Below are 10,767 nucleotides of genomic sequence, written 5' to 3' on the forward strand. Positions count from 1 at the left end.
GGCCGCCCCGCCCGCCCCGCGCCCCCGGAGCGCCGCTGCCGCCGGGGGGCCGAGGCTGCGGGAGCGGGAGGTGCGGGAGCGGGGCTGCGGGGGATGCAGGGCAGGGGATGTGAGGGGTGTGCGGGATGTGCAGGGTGTAGGGGTTGTGCAGGGCCGGGGGTGTGCGGGGTGTGCGGAGTCAGGACGTGCGGAGCTGGGTTTGCGGGGCCGGGACTCCAGCGGGGTGTGTGTATTCGGGGGTGCGGGGGCTGCACTGGCTTTCACCCCTGGCAGCTCCCAGGAGTGGGGTACACGAGGAAGGAGTGATGTGCTCTACCCAGGCGGACACTCGACTCCGAAACCCTGTGCCCCCTTTTCCTTCCCCACCTGCCCAACAACTTCCAGCCTGCCCCTATTTTCACTCCTATTCTCTGCATACAGCCAATGGAGGACTGCACGGTGTCAGGTTAACAGTGGGACTCGATGATCTTAGGGGTCTTTCCCAAACGAAATTATTCTATTCTATTCTATTCTATTCTATTCTATTCTATTCTATTCCATTCCATTCCATTCCATTCCAGCCATGGCGATTCTGATGCATATATCGCTGAACCATGGTTGGACATTGCCATGGAAGAGTAGCAATTTTAATATGATGATAAAGAATGAAGTTGACATATGTATCAGCTGACACTGAGCCAGTATCTGGGGAACAGGGTAAAAAGGACTGAGGACTTTTAATTACACCACTCCAACAAAAGAAGGAATGTTTTGAAAACATTTAATAAAACCACCTTTCAAATCAACAAATATATTCCACAAGGAGCATCTTCCTTTCTTCCTCTATACATTTTTTTGTTTGTTTGTTTGGGCTGGGGGTTAGTAGTTTGGCTTGGATTTGGTGGGTTGTTTTAATCTCTCATGAGGAGGAAGGAGCAAGACACCACAGCACCTATGGTTTCAAACATCCTTGGGAGTCCCAAAGGTAGAACAGGTCTTTGTGTGACACAATGTTAGCAGACAGGAAAAGTCACAATCATCCCCAGGTCAGCCTTGACTTAGCTTACTCTTCTAGTCAGGGAAAGAAAAGGATGTAGGAGTTTCTTGAAAAGATAAAGCTTAGGCTGCAACGATACTAAATAAAGTAGTATTTTATTACGTTGTGGAAGGAAACCAAATGACGTCACGTACCAGCTGTGCTGCGCAGGCATTAGCACTGGAGTGATTCCTGCAGCGTGTGCAGGGCTGGTGGTTTCTCGTGTTTTCACTGGATACCAGCCCCAGACTGGAGAGCTGTTTACACCCAACTGTGGCCCATGCCAGCATCACTCCAGCCAGACCAGCAGCAGAACAGGTTGGGATACTTTGGTGAGTTTGCCTGCTGTAAACAAGGCTTGAGCACACACAGTTTTCCTTAATTTTATGGTGCTGCTGTTTGTTTTGTTGTCATATATGTTGTTTTCTATCAACCTCTCGTGGGTTTCTCTTCAATGCAGTGAGGAGGAAACCCACCTGGTCAGCCTCCTTTGAGAAGGGCCATTGCTTTCAGCAGCATGGTGACACACATTATTTAGGGCTAAACAAAAGCCTCTCCTCCAGCACTGTGCTGCCAGGAGTAAGAATTTTTACCTTTTGTTGAGCACTCCATGTTTCAAATACAGACATTAAATAAAAAAAAAAAAAAAAATCCAGATCTTTCTTGTTCATTACGTCCAGATCTAAACAAAGGCGGGCAATTAAATCCAAATATGCTCCAGGGTTCCTACCTGAGAATCTGAGTTTTGTTTGTTTATTGTGTTAAGTGAGATGAAATAGGCTGAAAGCATCAGCCTTCTGCAGAAGTGGCTTTTTCAAGTATGATGGAGGCAGCCAAGAAGGAGGCAAGGGAAGGCTTTGTGGTGGTCCAGCTGCCTTCACCAATGTGTATCTCTGAGTTGCAACTTTACTTCCCCAGTGCTGATACAAATGATTATTTAACTTGTTACCTCAACATTACAGACTCTGTACTGCTGATGTTTACACCCCTTTCCAAATTTTTCCTTTCGTGAAGTTGTATAAAGGGACCTAAAGAGAAGTGGTGGAACACTCACACAATTTCTGACTGAATCACATCACATCTGACTGAATTTTCTTGGCTCTCCCATGACAAGCCCAGGGTTTCAGCTGTTGGCCTTTGAAAAGGAAGGGTAATCACTTGGGGTTGGATGCCATCCAGCAGAAGTTGAAATGGCTGAATTCAGCAAACAGGGTGATGTGCTTGGTCTTGGCTCCTGTGGAGAGCCTTTGGGGTCTACAGGCCCTCCCTGGGCAGGGCCATCCCATCCCCTGGGAGAGGTACAGACAGGGGTGAGTGCTGTGGGAGCCTTGACGTGCCAAGCCCTGGCATGGGGACATGCATGGGGCCATGGCAGCCTCCTCTGGAAAGCCCACTGGTTCCCCTTGGGCTGATCTCAAGAGAAGACATTTCTTATTTATGCAAAGTGTCAGAGCCCAGACTCCAGGAAGGAAATCTCAAGCACATAAATTTGCAAAATAGTTTTGATGAAACACTGAAATTGCAATGAAAAAGGAGCAAGTCAGGACTTTTGACTAGCTGGTCTTTATTCATAGATCCCTTTAGGTTTATAGGTTGTAACTTGGGAAAGTTCAGACTCCAAGAAGAGCAGGATACTATCTGCATTTTGGAGGCAGGAATTAATTATCATGGTCAGAAAGAAGTGTATTTTTACTTAACAGTACATGTGTAGCAGTCACATCCTAGTGGTGACTGTGGACCACCTTATGGTATTGCTACCTGAGTGAAACCTCTGAAGGACCACGTAGAACTGACCTTGCTTGGGTAAAAATCTTTTTCCCAGCTCTCTCACAGCAAAAGATGCATCCACATTTTCAGAGATTTAGCCCAAAGCCAGGTCTATACTAGAAAATATTCACAGCATCTCAACTTTAGGAAAGGAACAAGGCACTAAAATTATTTAGGAAAAGGAAAAAGCTCTTGTGTAGAGACACTGTTAACTTAAAGTACCTAAAATGATGTGTGTGTCTCCTGCCCACCTTAGCAAAAGCAAGAGGACTGTGTCTGTGAATGAACAGGTCAGCTTCTCTTCTGTCTGAGAGAGAGGGGGAGTGGGGATTCGGCCAATGTAGCAAAAAAAAAAAAAAAAAAAAAAAAAAAAAAAAAAAAAAAAATCAAAAGCAGGAGCTATTGAAAGAAAAACAACGAAAATAGTCAGCTGCCTGGAGGGACTGGGTTATAAGGAGAGATTACAGAAATGTTTACTCAGTTTGTGAAACAACAGCAAGAGATGGCCCAAACAGCTGCCTGTGATGATTTGAAAGGCAGAAGCACCAGGGAAGTTGAAGTGGGGAGAAAAGCAGGGTAAAGAGGATATAACTGAGTAATGTAATGGAAATAGGAACTGCAGCTGAAACACGTATCAGGGAAAGCTTCCAGGGGATGAGCAGCATTAGACTTCAGAGGAGGCTCTCAAAGGAAATGGTGGAATCCCCATAATTTGAAATGTTAAAGCCAGAGTAGACAAAGCAATCATGAATATGCTGTATGAAATAATCCTACTGTGGGATGGGATGAACATGCTTGTCTGGCACTGCTGATGCAAAGATGTACTACTTTTCTTTTCTTCCTGTTGAAGCCAATTTATTTATTCCCCTTCACCTCTCCACTTCCATTCCATCTATTTGCATCTGTCTGCTCATGTCTCACAAACAGATCATGATATGTATTATTCTTTTACTGTATCTACCACATATGTGTCTGGATGGCTCCCTGAGGCTGACTATAAATAGCAAAATAATTCATTAGTTAGATAAATTAATCAGGTTTCTCATGAATGGCATGCAAATGGTTCTATAATTACTTCCATGTTGGGTTATAATTTCTTTTCATGCTTAAAAGTCAAATCCAAACACATCTTCTAATTTTTGTCCTGGGGAAGTGGAAGTGGATAGGGAAGGGAAGGGAAGGGAAGGGAAGGGAAGGGAGGGAAGGGAAGGGAAGGCCCTCAGCCTTTCTCACACATGACTTTCATTCTCTGTCGTGCCACCTAAGGCTGCACCATATTCCATTTCTCCAAACTCTTTAAACACCTGAGATCTGTTTAATTACTGTGGGCACATGGCAGATGTCAATTGCTGCATATCTGGGCATTTGATTCTCTGTCTTAATACTTTGAAATAATTTTGATGTCCCTCTCTTAACTCACTGTGGTTTATGAAAGTGAATCCCAGGAAAGCCAAATGAATACCATGGATAGAGTGATCCACCTCAGTGTGCAGGAAAGTGTGCAGTAAATCCTGGACAGCTGAGAGGAAACTTCATGACCTTCAGCCATTTTCTTCCTTTCCACCACTGCAGATGAGCTCTGGTGGTGGGGGAACTGTGAAGTTCCTTTCTCCTCCTGTTCCTGTGCCAGAGCTTACTGGCCTCGTAGCACAGCTGGCAGCAGGGAACATGAATTCATGCCTGAGCTCTTTCTGCACATAGTTTGGCATATTAGCTCACATGCTGATGAAACTGGATTTGAGCTAAGATGCATAAAAGGGAATTTTCTTGGCTAAATGTGAGGTACTGCATAGAAAAATGAAGGAAAAGGAAACCTTGGGAGATATATTTTCCCTTAATATATTAGATAGTTCTTTCTCTGTCTTGTATTTCCATTGTTCTTAAAGGAACTATTTGATTATTATATATTTAAGATATTTTTTACAATGGTCTTTGTGCATTTTAATAATTTTCATACATTGTTCTTTTTATTAAAAGCAAAAATCTAATAAAAAGCTTTCCTTGGCACAGTTTAAATTAACTTTGGTTTTAAAGTTAGTCCCACATAAGATGTGTTTATTAGGCTCCTGCAGTCTGGCAAAGCCTGTTTACACAAAATAAAGATCCTCCCCACTGCTCTGTTTGAGGTTGGAATTGATAACACATTTCACAAGTTCAGAGAATTTGAGGGTACTGGAATCTGGAGATAGGAAATGTCCTAATATTCTGTAATACAGTAAAAGATCCAAACACACACATGCACAGCTGGTCTCTCACACTCTCATCAAGGTTTGAAGCATCAGTGATGCTTACAGTTTTTGGAAAAGTCATCAGCTATTCTTCAATAAAATTTTTAAACTTTTTAGTGAATTGTTTTAATCTACTGAAGTAGAAATGTCAAGTTGAGTACAGGAGAGCAAATTTCCTGGAGTAAATTCCTCTACTCTTTTCTGGTTTTTTTCTGTAAAGTTTTTTAAGGAAAACATTCATGTATGAAAAAGGAACTAGATATTTTTAATAGCCTGCCCTCCAGTTAATTCATTATATAATATTTTTTAGCAACAGAAAAGCAGATTGGTGCTTTAGGATGTCATACAAAACTGTTGGCACATTGTAAAACCAATATAAGCAATATTCTATTATCTAATATGCCTCTCTGAGCTGACTATATCTGAGTTTTACCTGATCTAAAGAACATGAAAATTACAACAGGGTAATGTTCAATTAATATATAAAAATAACTTTAATAACTGGAAAACATCTTAAGTTTCTTTCTAAAAAAAAAAAAAAAAGCTTGAATTGTAGTCTGAGAAGTGTGCTATAATTATCTTTACAATCTGCTCCAATTACTTACTGTCTTACATCTGACATCTACCATTAGCAATTTTGAACAAATGGCAGTAAACATATGACAATTACTGATCTCACTACTTACCTGCATCAGCTGATTTCTTCTGTCTTTCTGGGAGTAGAAAGCTTTTGCACTTCTGAGGCAGTAATTTTACATTTGAGAAAATTCTGCTGTCATCATCACTTTCACCATCACAACCCATGTGAGAATGTAGCTCAGCTAATTCCAAATAACTAGTCCTCAGTCTTAGCTTTTTGTCACCTTTTAGCCTGTGCACCTCAGTGCTGGCTCTACTGGTTCTGGACACTTGTTCCCAAATGAAAGTACATTCTATGTACTGTGTACATTCTATATGACCATATATTTTGGTCAGCCTGCAGCAAACCTAGTGCAACCTCAGGGATGCCCTCTGGGAAGTCAACCCTCATTCCTCCCAGCTGGCCAGCAGCCTTTTTTTCCTTCTGGCCATGCCCTTCACCTGTGAGCAATTGCCATAGGCAAAGTAATTTTTCTCTTTTTTTGAGAAAATAGTCTAATTTGATCCTGCCCTAAAACTCCCACACTTCTTTTTCTTTAGAAGGAGCCACTTCTTCCTTCTAACATTACCACGAGGTTGTGACAGATGTCTTCAATATTTCTCTGTACTCAAGGTTGCAGTACCAGCTTCTGTATGAGCTGGTACTTTGGGACTTGCTGAGACCTGGAGAACATTTGAAGAGAACTGTTCTCAAGCTTCTTCACAGAAATACTTTTTCTGGAATCTTTGGCTTCCTATTGTCTTTCAAAACTTTACCCTGAAGAAAAATTCTCGCTGGCCATTTGCACAAAAATCCTGCCAGAGTTTAAATGGCAAGTGTTTGCTGTTTGCATGGCCATTAATGAAACAGGCCAGAAGTTTTCTCCCTTGCATGATGTTTCCCTATTTGTTTCATGAGTACAAAACCTGGATTCTGCACTAACCTGGCTCTGCAGGCAAAGACTCCAACCACATTCCCTCTTGTTATTTAAGGTGCATGACTTATCACTGCCTCAGAGAGGCACAGAAGAGGAATTTCTTACTTGTGAATTTATGTCAATTTTTGTTAAATAATTACATGGTAGTCCAGTTCAGTTCTGGAAACAGGATTAACCAGCAGTTATTTTCATTTCTGTGTGCCCTCTGCAAATGTTTAGGTCATTGATTTAGTCTTCACTTGCTTACGCAGCAGATTAATGAATTATGGTTGGACTTGATGAACTTAAAGGTCTTTTCTAGCTAAACGGCTCTGATTCTATGGATTAATATGTATTTCTCAAATGAGAAATCAAGGCTCAGTGTCCCCAGTGTGTGAACAAATGCACCCCATGGCAAACACCACTGTGAGCAGACACATCTGGCAGGAGAGGGGGACCAAACATCTGGGCAGGACCAGGGCTGCAGACAGGGCATGGCTCACCACAGTGCTGATTTTCATTGTGCATGGACCCTTTTTTCTTTCCTTTCTGAGCTAAAAAGGTTAATGTTTGACTATTTATTTGGCTGAGCCTCCTTAAAGGCATGAGCTCAGTGGACCATTTTAATAACAGCAGACAGTGCTTCCTGCCCCCTCTTCTCTCTGGCCCTGGGAACTTTTATTTCTTACCAGGAAATACTGAAAGTCCACAAACACGACACCACTGGCCTACAACCCCATGTCAGCAGCTCAGATTAATCATCTTCATACTGTTTAAGTTTCAGTGACAAGCTTTTACATTTGTGTTTTAAGTAGTCCAGGAAATTCAGGTCAGGATTGACAGCTGGGAACTTCAGTTCCAAAGTTTAATATTACTTCTTTCTTCATCTTCTTAATGCTTTTAAGTACAGACACCTGTCTGTTGGCTTCCAGAGGCATTGGAGCTAACAGTGAAATAATTTAATTTTTTGGGGTTATCATCCAGAGAATGGGGTAATATCTAGATGTGTAGAAAGAGAATAATATTTACTTACATCATCAGGTGTTGTGAGGACCACTTGTTTGACAGTACTTGTGTGTTTCTCCAGGGAATGCCATGACTTCCACAGATACCATGGTTATCTAACATTAAATATTTTATTTAGCAATCTAATAAAGTAATTTTACTTAAGAACTGAGACAATTCTCATGCATTAAAATTCCTCCAGTATTTCCTTCTTGTTTTAAGACTGTCCTTGAGATTTGACAAAAATGCCCTTTCATTACAATTAAGAGAGATAAGTTTTCACTTTCTGGGATTTAAATCTTGCCTTTTGGATTCTCCAAACAAGGTAACCCTGCATCACAAAAGCAGGTTTCAATCACACACCTTGATCTTGCTTCGTTTTGTTTTCCTGCTCTTTTTCTACTGTTTCTTGGTCTGATTTTTAGCTGATCTGTTTACTGACCTTTAAACCTCTCCTACATCACTTCAGAGGCAAGAGGAGGACTCTTGCCTTGCCTTGCAGTGTTATCAGATGTATGAAGTGCTGAACCACTGGCAGCAAGTGAGTACCTGACCTTGGGTTTGTCTGGGTACTAATGAGCAGGGAAAAAATAGATGGGATGAAATTCAAACCTTTGTATATTTTTGGTACAAACCTGTATATGAACATCTTCATTTTGATGGGAGGCCTTCAGATCACATAGGAATAGATTACAGATTGCTTCCAAGCAGTTTTAGTTAAAAACTATCTAAACCACTTTTGTTTCAAATTAAACTGAAGTGATATCAGTTGGATTTGCATCAGTTGGGAACAAGTGAAAACAAAGATGAAGTAAAAGTGCCATTAATCCAAAGTCAGAATGGCTACACCAGTTAAATTGGTGTGACTGTCTGTAATAAGGAAGGCTTAGTGTCATGAACTATTGAAATAATTTATTCAGATATCATTCTGCCCAAGGGAATATTTCAAGCAATTACTTCCTTTTCCCCAACTGTCTTTGTATAGAAAGTTTGTTAAATACACTGATGCTTTGTCATTTTTTGTTATTGGTAAGAAAAACTTCTTCCCATTGCATTGTGTCCTCGGTTTTCTTATGTGTAGTTCCTCTGGAAAAAATAATAAAACAGTTTGTATTGCAGGAAAGAATTTGATTCAGAGTTTTTTCAAGATTTCACCCCTCTCTGAGCTGTGATGTTGATTCAGCACAGGTGAGCTAACTCCAGATCTTCATATAAAGGTTTCTGGGATTTCATTTGAAAATCTCCTGATGTGACTGTTTCACACACTCAAGGGAAGAACACATTATTATGTCTTTAGCCAGAGTAGCCAGTTGGTATCTGGCTTGAGTGCATTTTCAAGATGAAAATGCAGTTTATATGAATTTGATACATTCTTTCCTATAATGTTTTCATTTGGCTAAGTCCTTGGTTTCTGAACACGCCAGGGACAAACCTCCCTGATCTTCAGCTTCATCTTTCAGTTCTAAAGCCAGATGTCTCTGTCTTCCCTGCCTCTCATAATCCACACTCCTCACATTCCCTTGTGCCCTGGGACCCCAGCCACCAAACTGGGGACTTTGTGCTCCTTGTGACTTTGCTTCTGAAAAGCTCCTCTCTGACCCAAATCTTTGGGCAGGGCAGTCCCAGGGGCTTTTTTTGCATCTTGTGCTCAGCCTGGGCTGTGACAAGTGGAAATTCTGTCTCTGAAAGCAGGAGAGAGCCTGCAGGGATGGTGCCTGGACTGCTGGTGAAGGAGGAGCTGCAGGTGGGTGAGGAGGGAGCTGCTGACTCTTGGGCTCAGAGGAAGCAAGGGATGTGAAATGCTCCTGCTCCTAGGAACTGCTGTTTACTCACTTTTCCATATTTTTCATACTTTCCATATTAATGCCAAGACCTGGTGGCACATGCTCACCCTTTGCCAGTGACACCTGGGTGGCTTTGCCAGTGACACCTGAACTGCTCACCACCTGCCCCATTATTTCAGCTTTCTTCAGGCACCTAAAAGGATGGGCCAAAATTTTGTCCCTTTCATGCTTATTTCTGTTACAGAAAGGGGGGTAAAACCCCCCTGTGTTTTCTTGTTTTAAAATGCCACAGGAAAAGCATTATTTTCATATAGCTTGAAAGCATAAAATAGATGTTGTGAAATCAATCACTGTTATTGTATGTAATGGATACTTTTCAACGAAATAGCCTTCAGGTTTTTTTGTATGTTACAGTGTAACCACTCATGGACAATTTTTTTATTGGAAGCTACTTGCAGTTTTGTGAAAGGGGTAATGCTGGGACACAATTGTGATGGATAAGTTCATGGAAAGGCATACATCAGGAAAAAGATGCTCAGTGTAATGCAGATATGATTGATTATTTTAGGGATATCACATAAAGGTTAAATTACCACTGTGAGCAAAGTGGCATTTAGAAACCCTCGAGATACTCTGCTATCAGTTCTATGATCAGCTCAGAATTTCATATGCTTTTAGGGTCATTGCTAGGTATATGGTTGTACTGTGGAATTGACAGATAGATAGTTTTGCCTTTCCTTAAAAAATCTAGATTGTTATTGTTATTGCTATTAGGAATGAAATTCTAGAATGGCTTTTCTAATACAGACTTAAATGATACTAATAAAGCAAAGTACTTAGTTCACTAGCATGTCAATAAACCATTAAAACAATCCATACATAATGCTAATTCTAATTGGTAGTATATTAAGAGCCTGAGTTTTTCTTAGGGAGACAGAATACCTCCTGCTTTCAACTGGAGTTACATTGGTTGTGGAGAGATGTACTAGAGGACTGCTGGGAATTTTTCTTGGTTTGGATTTGTGTCCTTTTTGTTCAAATACAAGATAAAAAATGTACAATGTTTTTTTTTACTCTGTCTTTCTGTGGTAAATATAGATCAGAATTGTTACATTTGGCTTTCCCTGATGGCAGGCAAGAGAGAGAGACACCTTTTCACTTCTTTCAAACTGCACTGAAGGCGTGGGGGGTTCAGCCCTGCTCCTCCTCAGTGTCCAGTCCCCACAGCAAGGCTCTACACCTCAGTGCACCAGGCTTGACCCACAGCCCTTCCTTCTGGGACAGCAGCTGGGGTCTCCTTCCTCTGCCCACCATCCATTTCCACAAAGTCTGCAGCACTCCAGTGTCTTTTTCTCCTCTGCCAAATTCAGCAGAAAGGAATAAAGGCAAAAAGTCGTGTTTATTAAGAAAAAAATTTAAAAAATAGAACTGAA

Source organism: Pyrgilauda ruficollis, unplaced genomic scaffold, assembly GCF_017590135.1.
Source record: "Pyrgilauda ruficollis isolate IOZ18807 unplaced genomic scaffold, ASM1759013v1 scaffold12, whole genome shotgun sequence".
NCBI classification, from domain to species: Eukaryota; Metazoa; Chordata; class Aves; order Passeriformes; family Passeridae; genus Pyrgilauda; species Pyrgilauda ruficollis.